This window comes from Drosophila novamexicana, unplaced genomic scaffold (assembly GCF_003285875.2).
Source record: "Drosophila novamexicana strain 15010-1031.04,08,12 unplaced genomic scaffold, DnovRS2.1 tig00000986-arrow-arrow-pilon, whole genome shotgun sequence".
In the NCBI taxonomy this organism is placed as follows: Eukaryota; Metazoa; Arthropoda; class Insecta; order Diptera; family Drosophilidae; genus Drosophila; species Drosophila novamexicana.
Window position 1 is genome coordinate 529,408 of NW_020824835.1, and position 9,451 is coordinate 538,858.

A 9,451-nucleotide genomic window follows, 5' to 3' on the forward strand; every position below is an offset into this window, starting at 1 on the left:
TTATATTTCAATTACAATTGAAATATTTTTTGCATAAAGATCTCAACTTTCGAATGGTTTATTTTGCACAATAAAATATGATTTTTTGCTTATTATTTATTTTATTTTTTTTTCTATTTGTTTTAAATCATTTCGAACATTGCATATTCATGGACCTTCACAACACTTTGATTATATCTGTAGCTCGACAAGATTTATGGGGTTTCTTTGAAACGACGAACCTTACGGAATCATTTGCAAATCTAATTATGCATATATCTAATGAGATATTGCTTTGTGAACCTCAGAATTTATGTTTTGCAAAACTGAAGTATCAAACGATAATCCGAGAAACCGACCCGCCGATAACGATTGCGATGACGATGACTTTAGACTTCCGACGGCTTTGAGTTGTCGTCGTTATTGTGCCTTACTGGCTATGGAAAATCCGTTCAGCTTGCCTCACAAAACGCTCTGTGTAGCCAACCGTGTAGAATGCGCGCGAGCACCTTTCTGTGCGGATCACCGAAGCGACACAGAAGCAACAAACTTGATTTCGAAACAGGTAAGGTAGCTTTCGTTCAGTTTCAGCTCAAGAGCTCACACACACAGCGTAAGTTGGGATGCATGCATTAGTATTTGTGTGGCTCACCCAATACGATCAACGATCATCCACTGAGAGAAATATAGACTGACTAGCTGAAGATTGAAGTTGATTAAACCAGTTGGTGAATTAAATATTATTAACATCAAATAAGAGTGTTGATATTTGTTAGGTTAGTGTTAAAGAAAAATAGGTTCAAAGGCAATTGAAGTGGATGAAAAAACCGAGATTGAATGGGATGTTAAGAAAGTGATGAAGTGAATTTTAGGGAGAATAGAGAGAGAGCGCGAGAGGAAGAGAGACAGACAGAGAGAGAGAGAGAGAGAGAGAGAGAGAGAGAGAGAGAGAGAGAGAGAGAGAGAGAGAGAGAGAGAGAGAGAGAGAGATAGAGAGATAGCGAGGGAGCCGTACATATAGACAAAGTTACATAGAGAGTGAGCGAATAAGATTTGAAAGAAATATAAATTAATAGATGAAAAGAGATATATACATAAATGGGCAGATAGTTGAAAGATGAATTGAATATTAAACATTTAACAAATACAAGAATATTTTAATTCATAAGATTTATAGTCATAGAATATATGTAGACATAAATTATGAATACATATCAATAGAAATCAGAGTAACATATATGTGTCAGAAAAGATACAACAAAATTTCCTCTTGTCGCTGTTTTCAATTTGAACTATATATTATTGTGACAGTGTATCCGCCTGAGCTGGCACAGCTACTCAGCGACACACACACAGCCAACTGACCAATGCAAAGAGCGAGCGTGCCATTTGTTGACGCCCCTTTTTACACCTATACACACGCACACACACACACTTAGACAGGTAGTCGGGACTGTGTGTTGTTGCCGGCTCTCGTAAGTCATTAGCTGGTAATCTATTCAAATTAGCCATAAATCAATTAATTTTGCAATTCTGCGGCCGCTGACTACTGTCAGCCTAAAATATCCACATCAAGTATTTACCCAAGTGAATTGATTGATCAAATCGCCGATTAGCTTTATATGAATAATTCCTGGTTATTGTTTGTGTATTACCATGCTAACCAATACTTGAAGCGCGGCTTTCAGATGAGTTGGCAACTCTGCACAAGCTCGCAAGCTCGGTGTGAACGTGTGTGTGTGTTTCTGTTTGTGTGTGCGATGCTTTCATGCGGCTCGCTGATTGGTCAACATTCGTTGAGCTCCGTTCAAAAAAATCTATTTACTGCTTTATAGTTTTGCTTTTGGTTTTGTTTTCGCTTTCAACCACAATAGACAGGCAATTTGTGTGTGAGCCAATGGGGCAGCGCGTGCGTGTGAATGTATGAGTGCGTGTGAGCATGCCGTGTGAATTGTTTTCGTATAAAGTTGGCGTTTAATTGTGCCTAATTAGCTAATTAAAATGGCGCTGCAAGGTGTGAATGGGGTTTTAGTATTTGCATAGATTTGTAAGATTTGCGATCACGCCTCAATATGAAAATGTTTTGCTTATATTTTTTTGGAAAACTATTAAAAAGCAATTACTAACAATTTTTTGGGCGATAGTTAAATTTTTCTCTTTTTTTAAATTAAAATGAAATGATACTATTTTCACAATTCAATTTAAATACACTTATGCAAATAATAGTATTTCTTATGCTTATGAGACAATTCGTCTCTAATATATTTTATTATAATTTAAAAAAGTCGCAATTTTATTATTGAGGCCATTAAATAACTTGGTGAGCTAGTTGAAGCCTTTGCCCAATAATTTATAGGTCTGACCCATTGGAGGAGGCACGACATCAGTTGTACGTACATCCAGCACATTCTAAGAAACATAAAACCGCAGTCAATGACTCGAAAACAGGACTCGTGTCTTTCATTTGATGGCTTAGAATTTCAGCTATCAGTCAGTTTTATGTTAAATGTTTGATTTTCATGAGCTGCCCGACTGGAAATTAGCATATTACGAATGGAACATAAGCAAATCGTGCATATGGGATCGACGCTATATGCAATGCATATTCAATCAGCCAAATCAACGGATTTTCGAACGCATTAAGGTGTAAGACAGCAAGAGGCAAGCAATTGAATACAAATTAAACCTTTAATTGGCTACAAATGGTGCCTCAAAAAGGGGAAGGAGTGTGATTGAATGTGGAATAGTTGATCTTTAACTAGGGGGCTAAAAAACAGATGTCTCATTATCATGACCCGACAGTGGGTCTTAAGTGTGTGTATTCAGACTGTTTAAGATTGGACCTTTGGGATCGTCATTAACTGCAATTATTGAATTTCATGTGGAAGCTACTGCAAAAAGTGCGTATCATAATTTTACAAGTAGGTATGATATGGTAATGAAGCAAGGGGCTGTCAACGGTTTAAATAATTAGAATGATAATTGCGCGGTGGGACATAAAACTAGATTGCCAAAAAGGGGGAGCTGAAAATGAACAATGGGAAAGAGAAGGCCCAGTTTTATTTTCAGCTGAATAAGAAGCGCTTTATTCCAATAAAAGCTACAGAAAGCCTCCAACCAATGAGAATTTTCGCGCTCCTGCAGGAAGTTTGGCTGTTGAAGCCTTAGACTCGGAAAATGGCTTATCAAATACTTGTATGCATATATTATATATTCTTTTATAGCCTTACTAAAATCACTATCAAACTGCTTCACAATAAATAAAAAATAAACAAGCAAATATTTTATTGAGAACGCAAGGGACTTACAAAGTTGGAAACGAGATAAAATGCACAAATGAAACGTTATATAAAGCAAGAACTGTATAAGTTTGAAGCTAGTCAGTCAGCTAGTTTTTTGGTCATTTCTGAACGTTGAATGATGATGAGTCATTTAGGCAAACAAATCACATACAAATCGATCGGTCGCCCTTTGAACTAGTCGCGTGGCGCAGCAAGAGTCTCCGAAAAGCCGCTGGCAACATGACTACGTGGTGAGTCAAACACGTCTGCCTGGGCCGCAGCTATCAGTCGACAGCATGCATATTAACTAGGCGTAAGTGCGACTGGGCTAAGATTGAGTCCACTCCCCACCAACATTGTCGCGACAGCTGTTTTGGGTCAGTCATGGAGCGGAAGTCAGGCAGCACGCGCCGTTTGTCGCTTGGTTAAGGCTTTGATGGCACCGAGCCCTGGCCAGCAATTGATCTGGCCAGGTTTGAGTGTATGCATATGTAATTGTTGGCCTGCAGGCGAAACTATGCTGCATCGTAAAACTGGGAAGATATCAACGCCTCTCTCACACGCAGACATACCCCTGCTCCAGTTGTAGGCATTCTGGCCGAGAGCTATCCCACGCCTATAAATACGGCCGCACGAGTCAAATGTCGTATTTCATTAGCTCATGTTAGCGTTGGCGCGCAGCGGTGGGCCCAACACTCCGCTGCCAATAGAATTGTAAAATTGCCGGTTCAATGCGCCTACAAAAACCGAAAAGCCCGAATTGAATTACATGAAAATGCGCATTGCGTTGCGGAAATCGTACAAACTGGTCATGAAAAATGCATCACCCGGCAACAAGCGAGAGAGAGACAGAGACAGAGAGAGAGAGAGAAAGAGAGCGGGCGAGACGGGCCAGACAGACGGCTAGATCATAAAAAGTTTAAGCCAGACAATGACGACAGCCTCTTCTTCTGGCTTTGGACTTGGTTTAGGGTCTTCGTCTGGTTTTGGTTCTGGTTCTGGTTCAGGTTCTCGTACTGTTTCCTAGCCGAGTGATGAAAATGTACGACTTTTGCTTGCGGCGCCAAGTGTGCACACCAAATATGTAAGCATTGGACACTTATTCAAAGGATATCTCAGCTAGTTTGCTGACTATGTAACGCTAGTTGTTAAATTGGTGCAAATATGTTTGGTCGTAAAACAACCAACACTTTTATTGGAAGGATACATATTTGTTACAGACCTAGTAGGTTTCAGATATTATTTATTTACTTTTAACATGTAGGATAGATTATCATCATATTTTAAATTAGCCTGAATTAGGGAAGTTAGAATTTCGGTTTTTAAAAGTTAAAGGTGCGTAGGTTTTGTTTATATTGGTAATGTTTAGTAGATGATAAATAGTACTTGGTTTCAGAAAAGTTATAATTGCGGATATATTTTGTGGAGTAGGATTTCTAATATGTGTTATTGGGCTATTGTTTTGAAGGTGCCGATTTTATGAGTTTGTAATGTGGAGCAGTCATTAAGAATGTGTTTAAGATGTGTGGGATGTTTGTTTTGCAAAATGGACAAATGGAGGGTCGAGCTGTCTGTTGGAAATTTAAGTTATTAATAAACCTTTTTTTCTGGCTTAAAATGAGTTCCGATTTTTTTAAGCATAACTCGAATATTATAAAAGCTAGTTGCACCCAACCTGGTACATAGCTGTTTTATGGACACATTAACAACCGATATTCGAGGCCCGAAAATTTCAATAAAATTGAACTATAAAAAATATGTTGCATAGTATGGGTATAAGGGAAGAAGAATCAATTATATGATATAAGTATATAGTTATGTGTAATTTTGTATGTACGTAATCGTAAAAAGAGGATAGCTTGGCGCTGGCATTGCCATACGTTATCTTCCACTTGAGCACTCCCTCTAGAGCATGAATACTTATTAAATTAATAACATTGATATTTTGGTACATTTAATTCTATGAACCTCTTTCTAAGGCTCGAAGAATTGAATATTTTCATGTTTGTCTCATAGAATAAGAATATAAATATAACATATTTAAACAAATAATAATTAAAATAAACAACATTTTTCATATATAATGATTAACTCGTTCACAGGGTATCCCAAGTTTCGGAGTGGTTCTTTCGAGTCTCTTAATTCTTTTAGTTACAGTTACACTCACACTCACGCACTGGGCGAAGAAGAGAGATGGAGAGAGAGAGAGAGAGAGAGAGAGAGAGAGAGAGAGACAGAGAGAGAGAGAGAGAGAGAGAGAGCATAAGCGTGTGGCTTGTTGTTGAGTGGTCCAAAAGGCGCCGGAGGCGACCAAACTTGACCAAGTCAATTCGATCCAAACGGAGGACGACCGATCGTCTAGGTGGTGCACTGGTGCCGGCTGCACTCGCTGAAATCAATCGATTCGACATTATTATTAATTTTTCATAACTTCTGCTGGCGGCCGGCGGCTGGCGGGCCCAGTGTGCAATATGGCGCCCTAAAACCCAGGCTCTCGATGCCATGTGAAACTAATTTGTGCGGGCAAAAAAAGGGCCGCCCTCAGCTCAGTTCGTCCACATCAGCGACTTGTCCGTTGGCCTCTTCATCGATCGCAGGGCAGCAGTTGGTAGTTTTTGTACTTTTTGCGTGTTATCTGCTATCGCTGCGCTTTGATCTTTTACCGCTTCTGCTTTGCATAATAAATTCGCTATCGATGAAAACTAACTTGCAACCTGGTCGGTCTTGGCCCTGGCACTTTGGTGCCTCTCTGGGGGTACTTGGGGTACTTGGGATTTCCCGGCAATTTGTTTGGCAGCGCTTGGCCAGCGCCCACGGCCATTGGCTGTTTAATTCGATTGCCTGTGCGATTTTCGGCTTCGGCTTAACCATTTTATTACAATAGCATAATTTTTTACTATGCTTAATGAGTTCTGCTTTGATTAGTTTTTTCTTTTTTTTTTTTTTAGATTTTTTGCCCTGTTTTTATTGTTGGCCCCAGTTGTGGCTGCAGCTTCAGTTTTGGCGCTTTGGGCATTATTTGTTGTTTGTTGGGTGTCGTTGGCAAAGGCTCAATTTGCCAAGGTGGAGCCTCAGCTGGAGCTGGAACGGGGATGCAAGTAGTTAGCATTTGCTTATTGAAATGTTGGAAATTGATTTTTCTGCCCCGTTTGGGCAACAACACAATCAACATACCAAATATTTTAAACTATTACGCGTACTAAATATGAGACCCAAACAGATTTCATCCATAGAAAACCTTCTGAAATATTCAAATCTTCTTTTACATTAGTCTAATTTTGATCAAGTTTGGTCTATATTATGAATACATCTCATATTCTTGCTCACTGTGAATTATGGTTTTAATTGTTGAACAGCAGCAAGGCTTTATAGATTATAAAATATACTGAAAAACATATAAGAACTATCATCAAGGGGAGAACATTAGCTAATCTTTATGTTTGTTTAAAAATGTGCACGAATTGTCTCACTACTTTAATACACTCTGTCAGTGTATTTCTATTATAATAATTTAAACAAGTTTCGCTTTTCAATGTGCATGCTTTATTAATATTAGCCCAAAATATTTTATTTAAATGTATCTTTGCGTGCAATTTACGCAAACCCAAATTGAAAATGCGTTAAGCAAGCTGCACTGATGGTTTGAACTGCTTGTTAGAACTGCTTGTGTGAACTGCTTGTGTGAACTGCTTTTAGAAAATGATTGTGATATTCTGATATGCACTCAGGTTTTGTAAGGCAAGTGTGCTATTTGTGATAGCACTCAAAGGCTGACTGCTGCGCGCCTCGCAACTGTTACAGGTTTAAATTTTTAATCTGTGATAGTTTAGGTTTTTGATTTTTATATAAAATACTGCCAACAATTTTTGCGATTATGGAAATTAACTAGTAGTAAAAGTGGCTTTTTAAGTATTTTTATTTATTTTATTTTAGACGTTATCAGTTTGACACTATCAGTGCGCGTATTACCGTTAAGCTGCGGGGGGCAACGGGAGTCACTGGCGCGCATATAATTTATGTGAACAAATCCATATATATGCACATATGTAAGTATATGAGTGAGTCCAATGTTTCGGCGCGTGTCTCTCTACTAGGTTCCACACCTGGTCATTTTATTTTCGGGCATTCTATGGAGGCCTTGACATTGCGCGTGTAGAAGTGCCTGCAGTGCCAAACAAATTTTAAAAATAACAAAAAGAACACCGAAAATAACGAACACAAACAAAAATTAGCTTCGACACATGCAGGAAAAACCGGTACCCAAGTACAAGTCGACTTATTTGTAGTATGATTATTGATATTGTTTTGTTACATGCGCGATTCGCTGAGTCGTCTAAAAATATCCGCCGGACATCTATTGATAACCGTACATATATCGCTGGCTGTCATCCCATATTGCTGACATTATTTTGGCAAGCGCCGACATAAAAGCGTCTCACATACATTTCAATGTCCATACGTATTGCAGAACTGGGCGCGTGTCGGTAAATTACTTTTTTTAAACAAAATACGGACCATCTAATTTTTACACACATAATTCATGTTTTGACCTGTATAGATATAACTTTTTGCATGAAACCCTACACAATGTATAAAATGTATTTATGTGAAACATGGATGTGTTTCCCAACATGTTACAATTAATAGAATATGCAATGATCTTCGAACAGGTTCAAAGAACAGGGCAAAGAACGGATATACTTGTTTAATGTATACAGTGAAGGCTCCCTTTAACGAACACTCACCGTGGTTGTGTTTATGTCCGGTTATAGCCGGAACCCATAATAATGTTAGACGGCCGCTTATATGTGTAATATAAATTTTAAATGCCTAATTGTAGTTAAGCAAAAAGAAACAAAATTATTAAGAATTTTTTAAAAGGTAGTGCCTGCGTCCGATTGTGGCAGCTTTCCGTTATGGAAAGTTCAGGCCAGAATTCCTTTTAAGAACATCTTTAAAAAAACACGTCGTGCGTGCTTCTGTCGCGCGAAACAACACGACACGAGCTCACCTCTATTCCATATACCTGATGTGAATTGGGTTCGCATAAACAATATTTCTAATGCACATTTTATTGAGCTATTTTTAATCCAGATTTGTGTGCTATTTCAACAGTTGTATTGAGCAATTGGTAATGTATAACCAATTTTTATTTGATTAATTTCTACATTTTTGTCAATATACTTATTCAAAGAGCATGCGATTTTCGTTGTGGATTCAATTCATATAAATACTTTCTTGTTTTCGTTTGTTTAAGACCATAAACATTGACCGTGTCGCTGTATCGGCTGATGGGTTGCTTGGTTATTGGGAAAGGGGGCGGGGGTGTTGTTGCGGCTGGCGCGTGTTTGATTCGGCTTGCAAAAGTAAATTTGCCACCGTCTGATTACGCACTTTTAATGGTCATGGCCGGCGTGACGCAAGTGCGAGACAACAGCATGGCACGCCCCCGTTTCCGTTATGCGCCCTCTGTCCCCTTCCATCTGCGTCCGCCGAGTGCAAGTTAATTTTCCATTTCGTTGGCGCGCATAACTTTTACAGCAACTCTGACGCCATTTTAGGGAGTGGAATGATCCAGACCCCAACCCCCCACCACAAAACACTCACCAGCAGCCCCTACATTTGTTTGCTCTCCTTTTGCTTTGTTCGACTCGCGCTCTCACACGTGTTGGCAATTGAAACTGAGAAGTGTCTGCCGCAAAGCAAAAAACAAAAAAAAAACAAACACACACCCACGCCCACCTATTAAAAAACACACATAGACATTGTAAGTAGGTGGATAGTGAAGAAGAGAGGGGCGACAGCTGATGACTGTCGAGAGGCAACTCATGTGTTATGCTAATTTCTTCTTTGTTGTTTTCGCTACGTCTTTTTCATTGTGTGTGTGTGTGTGTGTGTGTGAGAGTCTGTGTATTGCTTTGCTTTGGTTTTGCAGTGTCTCGATTTGACAAAGAATCACAAAACCGGAAAGCTGACCCGCTGTCTCTGTTTACCGTTAACTGGGCGAGCGTCACCTGCTCGTGGCCTAGGGCATTGAATTACCTTTTTATTAGTCCGTACAGCGCGCTTCAGCGTGAGAGAATCTAACAAAATATTCACAGCCACAAACACAACCAGTCGCAAACACACTCATACACTCACAGAAACCCAAACCATTGAAAAAGCAATCGGCCGTAACAAAATTTCCGACA